Source organism: Lactuca virosa, chromosome 4, assembly GCF_052849685.1.
Source record: "Lactuca virosa cultivar CGN04683 chromosome 4, Lactuca_virosa_CGN04683_v6, whole genome shotgun sequence".
In the NCBI taxonomy this organism is placed as follows: domain Eukaryota; kingdom Viridiplantae; phylum Streptophyta; class Magnoliopsida; order Asterales; family Asteraceae; genus Lactuca; species Lactuca virosa.
In genome coordinates, this window is record NC_136429.1 from 491,289,438 (window position 1) to 491,303,556 (window position 14,119).

Genomic DNA, 14,119 nt, shown 5'->3' on the forward strand with positions numbered 1-14,119 from the left:
TCGGGGCCTGAGCCCTATTTAAAGGCCTTTATGGCCTCCATTTGCGGCCAATGCACCCCAGAGGAACCCTAGAGAGAGAGTAAGAGAGTTGAGAGCAAAAGGAGGCTATTTCTTCATCTTTTTGTGTAGTTTGGCTTGAAGGAAGATAGGAGCACACATCTAAAACGTGAAGGGGGCTGGATCTGAGCTAATCATCTTGTGGTATCATCTTTGGAGGTATAACCCTGTCCCATTTCGTGTTATATTGATGGATTCCTTGCTTTTAGGGTTTTTACCCTCATTTTATGGAAGATCTAGGGAGTATGAGGTCCACTTTGGGATTATGCCATCAGATCTGGACCCATAGAGGTCCAGAGGACCTTTCCCACTCTGCTTTATGCTGATTCATGGAGGATTGGAGACTAGGTTGACATTTCTAGTGTTATTTCTCCATTGGAGGCTTGATATGGGTTGCATGCACGTAAAGGTTGCATCTTTACGTGACTTTTGAGTGCTTAAGGGTTAGATCTATGATTTGGTTAAGCAGATCTGACCTCAGGAGGTTGTTTGAGCAAGTTCATGGAGGAAACTCGCCGAGTCCATAAGAGGACTCGATGAGTCGAGTCGGGTTGCCCCGCGACTCGCGACCTGTGACGACCCATGGAGTATAGGGTTGACTCAGCGAGTCAAGAGAGGACCCGGGGCGAAGAGGAAAGGCGTGTACTCGCCGAGTCACCCTAGTGTACTCGGTGAGTCGGGTCAAAGTTGACCGTTGACTTTTGTTGACTTTAGGGTTCTGGTCAGGACTGATTCAGGAGAGTTCAAGGAAGGGTAGAATGGCCTTCTACCTAGTTATAGAGATGAGATCATGAGAGGATATTGATCAGAATGTTATTTGAATAATAGGAGGAGGCTAAGTCGGGACGTTGAGCACGAGAGTTATCCGACTTCATTGAGGTGAGTCTTCTCACTATACTGTACCTGGAAGGGTACCTATGTGTGACCGGAAGGTCTTGTATGCTATGAGATGCATGTGTTATATGCGGTTATGTGATACGTATGTGCTATATGCAGTTATGTGATATGTATGTGCTATGTATGTTATGTATGGTATGGACCGGAAGGTCAAGAGGTTACGGACCGGAAGGTCGAAAGGGGTAGGACCGGAAGGTCTACCTGGAACTTGGGACAGAAGTCCCTTGAGACACATGGATCGGAAGATCCTGTAGAGTATGGCCTAGAAAGGCGTATGTGGGGTATGTGGTATTTTGGGGAACTCACTAAGCATTTATGCTTACAGTTGTTGTGTGATGTGTTTCAGGTACTACCGAGGATCGCGGGAAGGCGCCGGCATGATCCGTACACACTGAGAGGATTTATGTTTATGAGATCTTGGGACATGTTTTTATTATGACACAGTGATACATTATGTTTTGTGATTGTTATGTGGTTGGAAGTATGTTTTAAAAATGAAAAATTGTTTTGAAAAATTTACGTTGTTACAATATTTTTCCCAATTAGGGGGTGTTTCACTACTACAAAAAAGCTTATAGGACCCGGTTAAATCAATTAAAGAACCCAGTTTTGAACCGGGTCTTAAAGCCAGCGAGTCCTATATGAAAAAAGAAGTAGAACCCGGTTTTAAAACCGGCTCCTATCTGACACAAAAGAGCCCGGTTGTTCATAAAACCGGGACATATAAGAGGAATATAATGCACAATATTTGATCGTATATGAAGATTAGGACGCGGTCCAAACCATACAAAACCGGGTCATATATGCAACATTGAAAACCGGGACATATAAGGAGAAGACAGGGCTTTTATACCATTATTTAGCCCGGTTCTTTTGTATGCAGTCGGGTTCTAATATGCAACATTGAATCTTGTTTGAATATATATCCATGTTTGTAATATGCAACATGACCTTTTACAATTATTATTTTTTCTAAATCCAAAACTCAAAAGCAATACCATTACAACTGTTACAATTCTGCTTTTTCTGCATTCAACAAACAACACAAACGATGTACATATGAATAAGAATTGTTGTAAGTTTGCACATGCTAAATAACCAACCATAATAGATATATAAAAAAACAATATCAAAGAAATAGCATATCTATGACAAAAAAATCATTCTTTCGGAAATTTTCACTATATAACACTTGCATAAAAGTTACAAAAATAGCATCCATGATTCCATTGTAGATGTATTATCCCAAACATCAAATATGGCAGTTGTATCCTCAAACCTCTTGTCACTGAAAAACAAACACAAAAATAATGAGTTTTTTCCATTATTACAAGAGACTTGAATTTAAACAACTTTAAGAACGCGGTACTCTTTTACAACATGAAATTAAATCATAATGACATGTTAAATCAATGTCAAATGACAGGAAAGGGGCTGCCAAGGCGGTGGATGCAATGAAAGAAAAACATTAACAAATGATCATTAAAGTAAAAGTAGGATGTTGGAAAGATAAATAACTAACCATATATGCATTTTTAGAAGACCATGCCATTATTATAATTATTCAGGAGCTCTCTAGCCTACATAGAGACGATCAAAACCAACATCTTTTTCTTAAAGGGAGTGTTTTCATTCCATAGGTTACCAAGCTATATGACAAATCAAATTAAAACTATTGATTAACAAAACAAAGTGTTAATTACAATATGACAAACTGAAAGATATTTGAAAAGTACTTACCCTATATGGGAATCTATATTTCCATCACAAAATCAAACATCCATCTCAGTAAATAGTGCCCACTCTGTGAAATACCGAGTTGATTGCAATAAAATTGTAATAGAAAGTGAACATTGATTGGAAAGGGAAACTACAACACAGTTAATATATTTTTGTATACCTCAAGAAAGCCTTAAAAATACATTAAGCAAAAGTGAGCCTAGTTGGGCTGGATTCTTATTGAGCTTCCAACTCGATTTTACTTTCTCACTTTTTATCTACACATAGATGTGACAAACACAGTTAAAACATTATAGATTTGACACTGAAAAATAAAGCTCACCAAGAAAGGGCATAATTGATGCTTACCAATAAAGGGACAAAAGCAAAGCAAATTTGACACAAAAATCGTCTGATCCTTCAAACTCTGTGAATTAAAAGACGAAACAATGAAAAGTTATGTTCATATGATAATTAAAAAGCAATAAATAATAAAATTCCCATGTATTCGGAGTATTTTTGTGAAATAAATATGACAATCTTCAAACTTTAGCCTTTAATCTTCATTGTCTTTTCAATAAAGATTACCTAGTACTAGTACTCAAACTTGGACTCGTAGTATGTTGGCATTCCAACCCGATGGTTGAGGGTCTGGGGTATTCCAACCTGACGGTTCATTGGACCCATAATATGCTGTTCATTGTTGTATGTGTATGGTTATGTATGTACAGGTATTTTGGGGGAACTCACTAAGTTTTCGAGCTTACGGTTTCAGTTTATTGTTTCAGGTACATCAGGTGATCGTGGTAAGGCAAGGGCGTGATCGTACCGCTCCTCATATTTCATTATTTTGGGATTTGGTTCTGGGGATACTCTGATGTTTAAACTATTTTGAAAACAAGTTGTAATAACTTAATGGTTTTTGAATGGGTTAAAATGTTTTAAATTGGCTTGAATTTTATGGGTGTTACAATGAAATTAGATTCCAAATCTTGACAAATTTCAATTCCTTTATAAACATTTTGAAAACCAAACCTCACCTTAAACTAAACTTGCAAACTAAAAAAAAAAGTCACCAACATTTTTTCAATTTACTCTATTTTTTATACATCACTAAATTTCAATAAAAAAAGTCATATCATATATCAAACAAAACAATATATTCAATCATTTCAATACAAAATATCAAAACCTAATAACTTAAAATAAAATAACAAAATAATTATTATCACTCATCTCATATTTGAGAAATAATTTAATAATTAAAGTCTTAAAATTATTTTATTCAATATGGAAAATAAATAATTAAATATTATTTTTTATTTCCCTCCAAAATCAATTTATCATTCCCGCTAATGGATTTTGGTTTCCCAAATGAGCTTTGCCTTCCCTCCAAATTTCAATCTCTAACTACTTTGATACTAAGAAGGGGATAAATTGAAGACGGGTAAACACTATTAATTCTTCATCTATGTCTAAAAGGTTTTGTAGCCCCAATATCGAAAGAGCAAGGATCGATGATACTGATTGGTCGTATATAAAGTATTTCGTGTTTTTCTATTTAATTATATGCAAAAGGAATTCAAATGTAAAAATTGTGAATCATTTCTATTGCTGAAGAAAATAGCTTGGTTCTACTTTTGTGTAACGATTCTTATATTTTTGGTCCCCCTTACAATTTGGGTACTTATTTTTGCCATCGTTATTCTATATGTGTTTGCAACTATGTGTTTTCTATGATCCCATTTCAAACTTTACCTAGATTTTGTTTAAAAATAAATAATCATAATTGATTCAACTGTATTTAAATCTGTAGATTTTTAATTTGGCGTGGGGGATTATAAATGATAAAATTATGAATTTCTGAACTGTGTTGTTATGAATTTCTAACTTGATTATTATATGTCTATCATAATATTGGCAGCTTCATGAACACTTTGACACAAGAAACATTGAGCTTGTTGGAGTTCTTAGACAAATAAAATATGAGGATTATTAAGCCTTGTGTGTAGGTTACACACATATACTGTGTGGCTTGAATGACATAAAATGTTCTCTATCTCCAATATGACGCTCAAGACTTATTATATTGTCCCTTAAATCTAATTGACTATTTGTTTGTTCATTGTTTACTTTAAGTTTAATGGATTTTAAATGCAAGCCTAATTCATTTTCTGTTTTTGTTTAAATGAATTTTAAAAGTTAATCATATTTTACTTCAATGGAAATAAAATATATATTTTCATTTATTAATAGACAATCAATACAATCTTGAAATGCCGATTAATTAAATGCACTTGAACGCAAGAATTAAGGCTCAATTGAGCTTGAGCTTCAAGTTATTATATCAACATTTGAGTTTGAGTAAATAACACGAATGGTCCCTATGGTTTAGGGTAACTTGCGTGTTTAGTCCCTAACTTATTTTTTAAACTTGGAAGGTCCCTAATGTTTGTTTTTGTTAAGCGCTTGGTCCCTGTCTTACCTAAAAATACTATTTTTCCCTTGATTTTTTTTAATTTATATAAATAAACACACCCCCAACGCCAACCCCAACCCCTTACCTTACCTTACACACCCCACAATTTTTCCCTATTTAAATAATAGTCTTTTTAGGTAAGACAGAGACCAAGCGTGTAACAAAAACAAACAATAGGGACCAAACGCTTAATAAAAACAAACAGTAGGGACCTTCCGAGTTAAAAAAATAAGTTAGGGACCAAACGCACAAATTACCCCAAACCATAGGGACCATTCGTGTAATTTACTCTTTGAGTTTGGGTTTTATACTCTCTACACCAGATTGGCTCGAGTACACTCATAGACACAAAACCCGGTTGTAAAAACGGGTCCTATAACCACTTTTATAATTTGTGTTTGACAATCATAGAACTCGACTATATATTAGAAACTGGGTCTTATTATCGTACGTATAAAAGTCCCGGTTGTAGCAGCAGAAACCGAGTTATCTAAGAAGGATATAAATCCCGGTTATTTATTTGAAACCGAGTCATATAAATATGCCCTTTATAAAACCCGGTTTTTACAAAATAAGACCCGTTTTTTTCCAGAAACCGGGTTCCATATGGCGGGTCTTATTTGCTATTTTGTAGTAGTGTTTGGGATTACTTTTTAGCCTAAAAGTTCTTTTTGTAAAAGTTCTTTTTGAGTTTAGCTTTTGAGGAAGCAAAAGCCAAAACTTGTTTTTAAAAAGTGTTTGGGTTGCATTTCTTGACTTTTGAGTGTGATTTAGTTTTAAAATTCCAAAAGTTATAAAAAGTCACCCTTTTTTTACTTTTGAAAACCCACCATTTTCTTCTTTACAAAAGTTCTTTTCAATAGGGGTGAGTAAAATAACCAAAAAATTGAACCAAAACAAAATTAACCGATATAACTGAACAATAATAACCGAACCATTTTAAAAACCGATGGTTCGGTTTCTAGTTTTTGTTAACCGATACCTAACGGCTCGGTTATGGTTTTATAGGTTAACCGAACCATTATTAACCGAACCGCTAACTTTATAATTTAATATACAAAAATTATTGATTATGTATAAAATAATATAGTCATACTTATTCAAGACCAACTAAAATTTCAAAATATAATCCATTGGAGATGGACGAGCAATGAAACCATCAAAAGTTGATCACACATACACACATAATCTTTCATTCAAGCATTGCTTGGGCTAAACTGTTGACTAAGTCGGTGATTCCTAATTGACTAATTTTAAAATTTGTATATATTATTCATAATTAGTTTAATCTTCACATTCATAATCCTAATCAAAGGCTTTTCACACTGTTAATTCTAATCAAAGTTTGTTTTGACTTTATAGTCCTATTCAAATGATGTTTTGACTTTATAATCAAGACTTCTAACGTAAGTTAAGTTTTTGGTTCTTATTGACTTTGTGATATATCAAAAATGTATTTTTTTGACTTTTTTTTTTGGATTTTTTTATCTTCCGTTTTTGACTTAATCACGTTGAATATACATGAGTGATTGACTTTTTTTTTATCCAGATAACACATAATATAAATGTTTGACTCTTTTTCTTTAACGGTTTTTTATTTAATCATATTTGACGTGTATGAATGTTTGACTTTATTTTAATTTTAATATTAATTATCAATATATAAAATTATTAATGGCATTGTTTTCTTTAATGTTTTATACTTTTATTAAATGAATTTTTACTTTGAATGTGACTATTTGTTATCTCACTCGAGTATCAAAGTTACATATTTAATTCTACTATTATATGCTAGGTTACAAACATTGGCGGTCATGACTTTTTTGTATTATCTTTTTGTTTTTTTTATGCCAATATACTTTCGTCATTTATCTTATTTTGAACATTATGGTCAACCAATATTAGTCGTTAACCAAAACCGTCAACCGACAAAAACCATTAACCATAACCAATATTAACCATACCCAATGGCTACTAAAATGCATTAACCAATAATAATGGTTATTGTTCGGTTTTGACCAATAACCGAACCAAACCGCCCCATACATACCCCTACTTTTCAGAAGAACTTTTGTATCTTCTAAACATCTTTTTAACTTTTTAGAAAAGTTAAAAGACAAAAGTTCTTTCAAAAGTAATCCCAAACACCCTCTTAGTGTTGGAAAAAGCTTTACCTATTTTTTAACCTGGGCTCAATTGATTTTGTCAATTTTATACCAAGTGACTATATTGAACTTTCAATTCGGGTTCGGGCATTTTCGGTCAAATAGGGTTTGTTGGAAGCTAACTCCAGGTAATGGAAGTTCTGTCATAATATTTTTCTGCACCATTGTATTAATAAATTGCAATTTTACCCTTTCTAGAGAAACAAAAGGATGTCCCAGTTTCTGTCAAGTTCTTCCTATCCCTTCCGGTGTTTCTTTGAAACATGTTGCTAGCACCTTGATCCAATGTTGAATATGTTGACTGCTTTTATATTTAGTGATTGTCCAATTCAAGATATGTTGTCCGAATCTAGCTGAAGGAACATCGTTGATTCTCTTCTTGCCTAATACAACTGTTCCCTTAATTTATAGATTTACATATTTTCAAATGAAATATGATATCCTTTTTGCAGATATATGTAATTGGCAGCTCCACGGAACTGGGTAAATCAAAGGTCAATGATGGAGTTAAACTCAATTATGTTGGTGAATCTATGCAGAAGGTACTACTCCGATTTGGTATAACTATGTAAGCATATCAATCATGGCAAAAGATTTTGTGAAAACGATGCTAAAATCTCATCCTAAAGAAAAAATTACATCACTTGAAGTCCTAGGTAAGTGTTTACACTTTATATTTATGAAAACAATATGGTTTGCTGTCATATGAATACTTTTTTAATCTATTTGGGAAGGAGAATGTGTAGCACCAAAGGGCATTACGATGGAATTAAACTTATTTTTTTTATTTTATACTTTCTATTCCTGATGCATTAAGCGTGTTTTTCATTCCAGGTGTTGGTTTTTTTATAGCGGTGGAAAGAGTCGAAGCCGGAAGATTATCTGGAAATGACCAGAAGATTGATAATTTGAGAAAAAGATTATGAAAGGTATATGTTCGTTAGAGTAATAAAAAAATCATTGTAATTTTTTGTCCCTGTTACATGTTCCAGTACACTTTTCATGTAAACCATAGCTTAAAATAGCATTGTACTTTTGTTTCTTTACAAAAAATTTGGCATGCTACCTTCATTTATTTTGAAAGGAACAAAAATATGAATGCTCACTAGAATTCCAAAAAATGAAATAGCTTTGTACATTTATCACCTTCAGGTTATCTTTATTAAGTTTCTAGGATTTATTTATTGATTTTAATTTTGAGTTACCTAGGACTTTCACAGCTTAGTAAAGGGAAGTTGGAAAACAATACCAAAACAAAATCAACTGAGGCAACTAATCAGGTCTGCATTCTTCTGAATTCTTATATATGTTTTTGCTTTTAGAGTAAATTACAAAAATTAATCCTAAAATATTGTTCTTGTTTGCAGTTTTGCTGCTTATTTTGATATGTCTTAACTATGCTTATTTTGATATAGTTTGGATGGAGTTGGTAAGTGCACAATTCACTTTATTATATATCAATATTTTGTAATTTATGCTTTTTTCGTTATATAAAATTTAGTTTTAATCGTTTTTTCAACTTCTTAAGGACTCTAAGTTGGATGTTACTATTGGCCCGTGTGAGACTTATGAAGACGTACTATTTGGATACAAGGTATTGTGTGTGTTTTTCTTTTGTGCATTGTTCACTATAATTTCATGGTAAAAGTTAAAAAAATCATGACCAAGATTTCGTTGATTTTTATTAGGTGACATTTGAGGCCTTTATTGGAATTCGAGATGATAAAAAGCAACCGCTTAACTTAAACTTTTTTGGGGATCATTTGTAGGTGTGATGTTAGATTTACATTGATGAATATTGGAATTTTTTATTTTTTCTTATGATTCCTACCACTATTAATGCAAAGGGTAAACCAGTGAACTGTTGCTGGTGCTTCAGTCAACCACAAAGTTTGCATAGTTGTTGGTAAGAAACAAATTACTTCTCATCTGACGTGGAATATGTCAAAATGGGACAATTTTTTCTATTGCAGGTGGACTGGTACAAAATTAAGATGTGGATAAGGAGGATGAGGGCAAGCATGATACGCCTAAGGCATTGTAGTTTCAAGTATTTCATTTGTTATAACAAGACTACCCTATTATTTTTTGTACAACATCCAAATGAGTCCCAGGTTGAAGAAACACTTGATCTAAACCCTAGAAACTGTAGAAAACTTAGATATGAACTTGGTTTTACAGGTTTTATATCAACTGTTTCATCGTTTCTGTTTAAATTATTCGTTTTCGTTTAAATTATTCGTTTCCCTATCATAGTTGCTATTTTGTGTCCTTTTTTAACTTTTTTGGTTGGCATTTTATGTTGCAGGCAAGACTACATTCGCTTATTCATTTCACAACCATTGCTTTTAAATTACAAATTTGATTTTAGTGTGTTTTTTAAATTAACCCTGCATCTTAAATACTTAATCAATTAATATACCTTCTAAACCCCGCAACGCTGGATCCTTCCCTAGTTTAAGTGAAAAAATTCTCCTCTAGTAATGGACAAATGAATGAGTGATGATTACTTGACTTATGCTTTACCGGGCTCATAATGTTTTCCGGTCAAATTTGGATGTGTATTAAATATAAAAGTTATATAATTAAGGGAAAAAGACACACACACACACACACACACACACACATATATATATATATATATATATATATATATATATATATATATATATATATATATATATTGTTACACCCCCGGACCAGACGGCGGAAACATCCGGAGACGGGTGACTTCATTGTGCAGTATCATAACAATTGAATATAAATGAAACATAGCAATCCAAACATCATACATTGAGATAACAAACTTACACTGTTTACATATTGTATTTGTTCTTCGAGTTACACCAAAGAGACATATAAGTAGAAAATTCCAAGCTACAGCTAAATAGTCATGCATCCGCGTTCCTTTGTTACCTGCTTACTAGATCCCTGATAATACAAGGCGTTTTGAAAAGCGTCAACTAAAAAGTTGGTGAATTCATAAGCATTTTTGTGTATAAAATCATTTACACTTGTTTAGAATCGTTATTATTGTACTTTTAGAAAATCCGATATTTTCTATGAAATCGTTTGAAGTCTTGCCTTGAAAATCATGGATATATGTGTGCATGTCATTACTTTTATTCATCCTTATAAGGAGTGATATTGAAAAGTAGTGTGATTTGTAAAAGTGAGCTGTGTACGAGAATAGTTCTTTTGAATAGTAACAGTCAACCGTTTCCAGAAAATCCATTATTTTCAAAAAGAGAATATGGTTGAAAATCTTGTTCCTCTTATCGAGTAAAATTGAGTGTGCGTTCTAGTTTATCGTTATCGAAATCGTAGAAAATCGTTTTCTCCAGAAAATCCTATATTTTCTGCTATAAAATATTCGTAAGTTCTAGTTCCAACTATGTATATGTGTGGGTTAGTTTATCGTTTTCAAAATCGTTTACAAATGTTTTCCATAGAGTCCTACGCTTTTTAATTTGTAAAAATAGTAGCATTACGACTCTATACTTGTTAGGAGAAAAAATCAACATGGCAATTGTGGACATTTTACGCGATGAAAAAGGACAGTCAACGCAACAAATGCGGACCCTCACTTATCATGTATAGAACGGTCAACACAACGTGCCAAAATTTATTTATGAGGTTTTTCCTTACATAAATTTCTAGATGACATAACATATTCTAGTGACTCGTTATAACCATACTAATCTGACGGAGTGTCCGTTTTGGCGTTTCTCAGGCGCCCTAGTTTTGGAAAAGACATTTGTCACCTTAGACTGGCATGTCTAGCTGTAGCGAACAACGAAGGTGCGGGGTGTCAACCCCGTATAGATCTACACATAAATTCCCGCTCTCCTTCCAGGAGACTCTGGCTATAACTCCTTACAGGACTTTAGACGTACACTAATATTTTTATATTTAGGTACTTTTGAGATTTGTCTGACTAGAATATTAACAACCTTTTGAGCAATCGTTAGGGATCCATTATTTGTTAGATAAATAATGAAATTCGTACTCATTGAATAGAAATATCGTTCTCGTTCTATATCGTTAATTGTGCTCGTTAACTGGGTGCTCGTGTTTGTTCCTTTTCGTTTATTGAAAAATAAGTCATTTTAGTCAAGAGAAAAAGTGTCAAGTTATAATTTGTATAAATTTATAACTGCCAGTTATGACACGCATTTTCTGTTTTATGACATATAGAACATTACTTATGTTCTTGGAGGTTTTACGACAACAGTTTATGACATGCAATTATTTCTGTCATAAAGGCTCTATTTGTATATTTTCTTGACGCGAACTTTTATATCGAATATTTATAAAATACTCCCTGATAGTTTGCAAATAGTCACAAAGTTTCCATTTTTGAAAATTACTAGAAATAGTGTAAACTTATCAAGGTCTCTTTTTATAACTTTTATCTCTAGACATGAAAGAATAGATAAAGGGGTTAAGTTGGACACACCCAATAGTTGGGAGGTTCTTCTGTACACAAAGTATCATCTGTTCTTTATGAAGTTGTGAAATCTTACGTTCATGAGAACATTATTAAAATAATAATTTAATAATATTTCACACACACATACAAACATACGTATACATGCAATTATTCAAGTATTTAGGCAAGATTTGACTTGTACTCTCCCCCAAAAACATTAAAACATTGAAAAAGGTGGGGTATGAAGCTCACCTTTAGTTGGTTGAGGAGTTGTTTGGAGTTATGGAGTGGAGATCTCAAGCTTAAACTTTTGGCTGAGATGAGGAACTCCTCTAGGAAGAATGTTATCCAAAGGTTGATTATCACATATTATTATGAATAAAATAATATGGATTCATCTTGAAAAGTATATAAAATCTTAGATGAGTGGAGAACTTACTTTAGAAAAACTCCAGGGAAGATTTGAGAAATTTTGCTTCCAGCAAGATCCTTACTTTGCTCTTGGGAGCATCTTAGGAGTTCACAGAACGTGTCTAGGTTTTTGATGGAAAATAAGGAATGGGTTTACTCCCAATGACGATAAGGGAGTGAGAAGAGGTGCTTGGTTATCTGTTAGTTAAAACATTGATATTTGGTAGGTAAAGCATTGGATACCATGATTTGCATGGGGAAATGGAAGATTACATCAAATTACAAGGTCAAACCTCCTTGTCCTTATCTTGATTTAGGATAGGATATTCCTAAATCCTAACCTTTTATTTTATGTAAATATGATTTAGATAATTAAATTTGGCATAAAATAGAGGTTTTAGGGGTCTTAGTTAAGAAAAATACGAGTTTGGTGGGATTCCTGACGTCAAAATGTCTTAAAATGATAAAAAGGTCCGAAAATGACCAAAATCCGGAGTGGAATCATGCTCATGCCAGGGTCCGAAGGCTTAGGAAGGATTCCGGAGCCATTAAGCAAATTCTGGAGCCATCTACTAAATTCCGGAGCATCTTCTCGGATTTCCGAAGTCAGGAGGCGAAGTCCGGTCCGGCCAAAGGTTTCCGAAGCCGGCGAGGTAAGAAGCTTCCGGAGCTGCAAAATTGTCCGGATGGGAGGCTTCCGAGATGCGAGGTTCCGAAGATTGCTAGTCCTCTTGGTTCCTTAGAAGGCATTCCAGACCAAGAGGGTTCCGAACCAAGAGGTTCAGGACCAAGACGGTTCCGGACCAAGAGGGTTCCAGACCAAGAGGTTCAGGACCAAGAGGGTTCCGGACCAAGGGGGTTTCGAACCAAGAGGTTTCCGGACCAAGAGGGTTCCGGACCAAGAGGGCCAGGACCAAGAGGGTTCCAGACCAAGATTTGGGAGAGATTTCACATACTTGAAGAGATTTCTCATATTTGGAGAGATTTGGGAGAGATTTCACATACTTGGAGAGATTTCACATACTTGGAGAGATTTGGTAGAGATTTCACATACTTGGAGAGATTTAGGAGAGATTTCACATACTTGGAGAGATTTGGGAGAGATTTCACATACTTGGAGAGATTTGGGAGAGATTCGATATACTTGGAGACATTTCACATACTTGGAGAGATTTAGGAGAGATTTCACATACTTGGAGAGATTTCACATACTTGGAGAGATTTAGGAGGGATTCGATATACTTGGAGAGATCTGGGAGAGATTTCACATACTTGGAGAGATTTGCATTCTAACCCTACTTGGCTCATTAGGAACTCATATTGAACACTTAGATGTGTTAGCACAAATCTCACAATAGTCCTTGCTTACTTGAGGGTGGAATTTCCTAGCCAAAAAGGCTAGTTGTGAGATATATATATATATATATATATATATATATATATATATATATATATATATGCCTTATTATGTTTCTAGGGTTCACCCATTTAGCCACTTAAGTTATTTTGTGGCTTTATAAGGGAACAAATTACACTTTGTCGGGTTGATTAAGTCCTTATTTCAATTGTGAAGGGGTCACCTGGTCATTTTTAGTCCACCTCCTTCTACTAACACCACATCGAATGCTAACTGTGATTTCCATGTAATGTCATATCATTAATTAGTCGCTTTATTCTTACTGTCGGTGTATGCTTTATAAATGAGCCCTTTTACCTCCATTGTTCAACACTTCATCGATAAACCCTTTCTTGTTATCTGCTTCTGAATCCTAAAAAATGGAACCTATATTCTTACAAGTAGATGTCCACTTCTAAGGAATGTTCGCAAGAAACCCCATACGCTACACCGGTGGAATTACTCAGAGGTTTTCGGACATCGATTTCGCAGGCGTGGACAAGGACGGGTGCGTTGTGTTCATCAAAAGGTTCACTGGGGAAAAGTGTGAGAAGCTCTATTAC

The 14,119-nt window shown here is 34.1% G+C and overlaps 1 long non-coding RNA gene across 2 annotated transcripts; it reads left to right on the top strand.

Moving 5' to 3' along the window:
* Positions 1 to 7,527: 7,527 nt before the first annotated feature.
* On the top strand, positions 7,528 to 9,463 carry LOC145169374 (uncharacterized). 2 transcript variants are annotated; one of them, XR_013742452.1, is made up of 7 exons: positions 7,528 to 7,859; positions 8,152 to 8,246; positions 8,527 to 8,597; positions 8,685 to 8,746; positions 8,846 to 8,911; positions 9,006 to 9,223; positions 9,291 to 9,463. It is a non-coding gene; the product is annotated as an uncharacterized LOC145169374 (long non-coding RNA). The 2 variants fall into 2 exon arrangements; XR_013742453.1 differs by having other exon boundaries at positions 9,006 to 9,086.
* Positions 9,464 to 14,119: the final 4,656 nt, after the last annotated feature.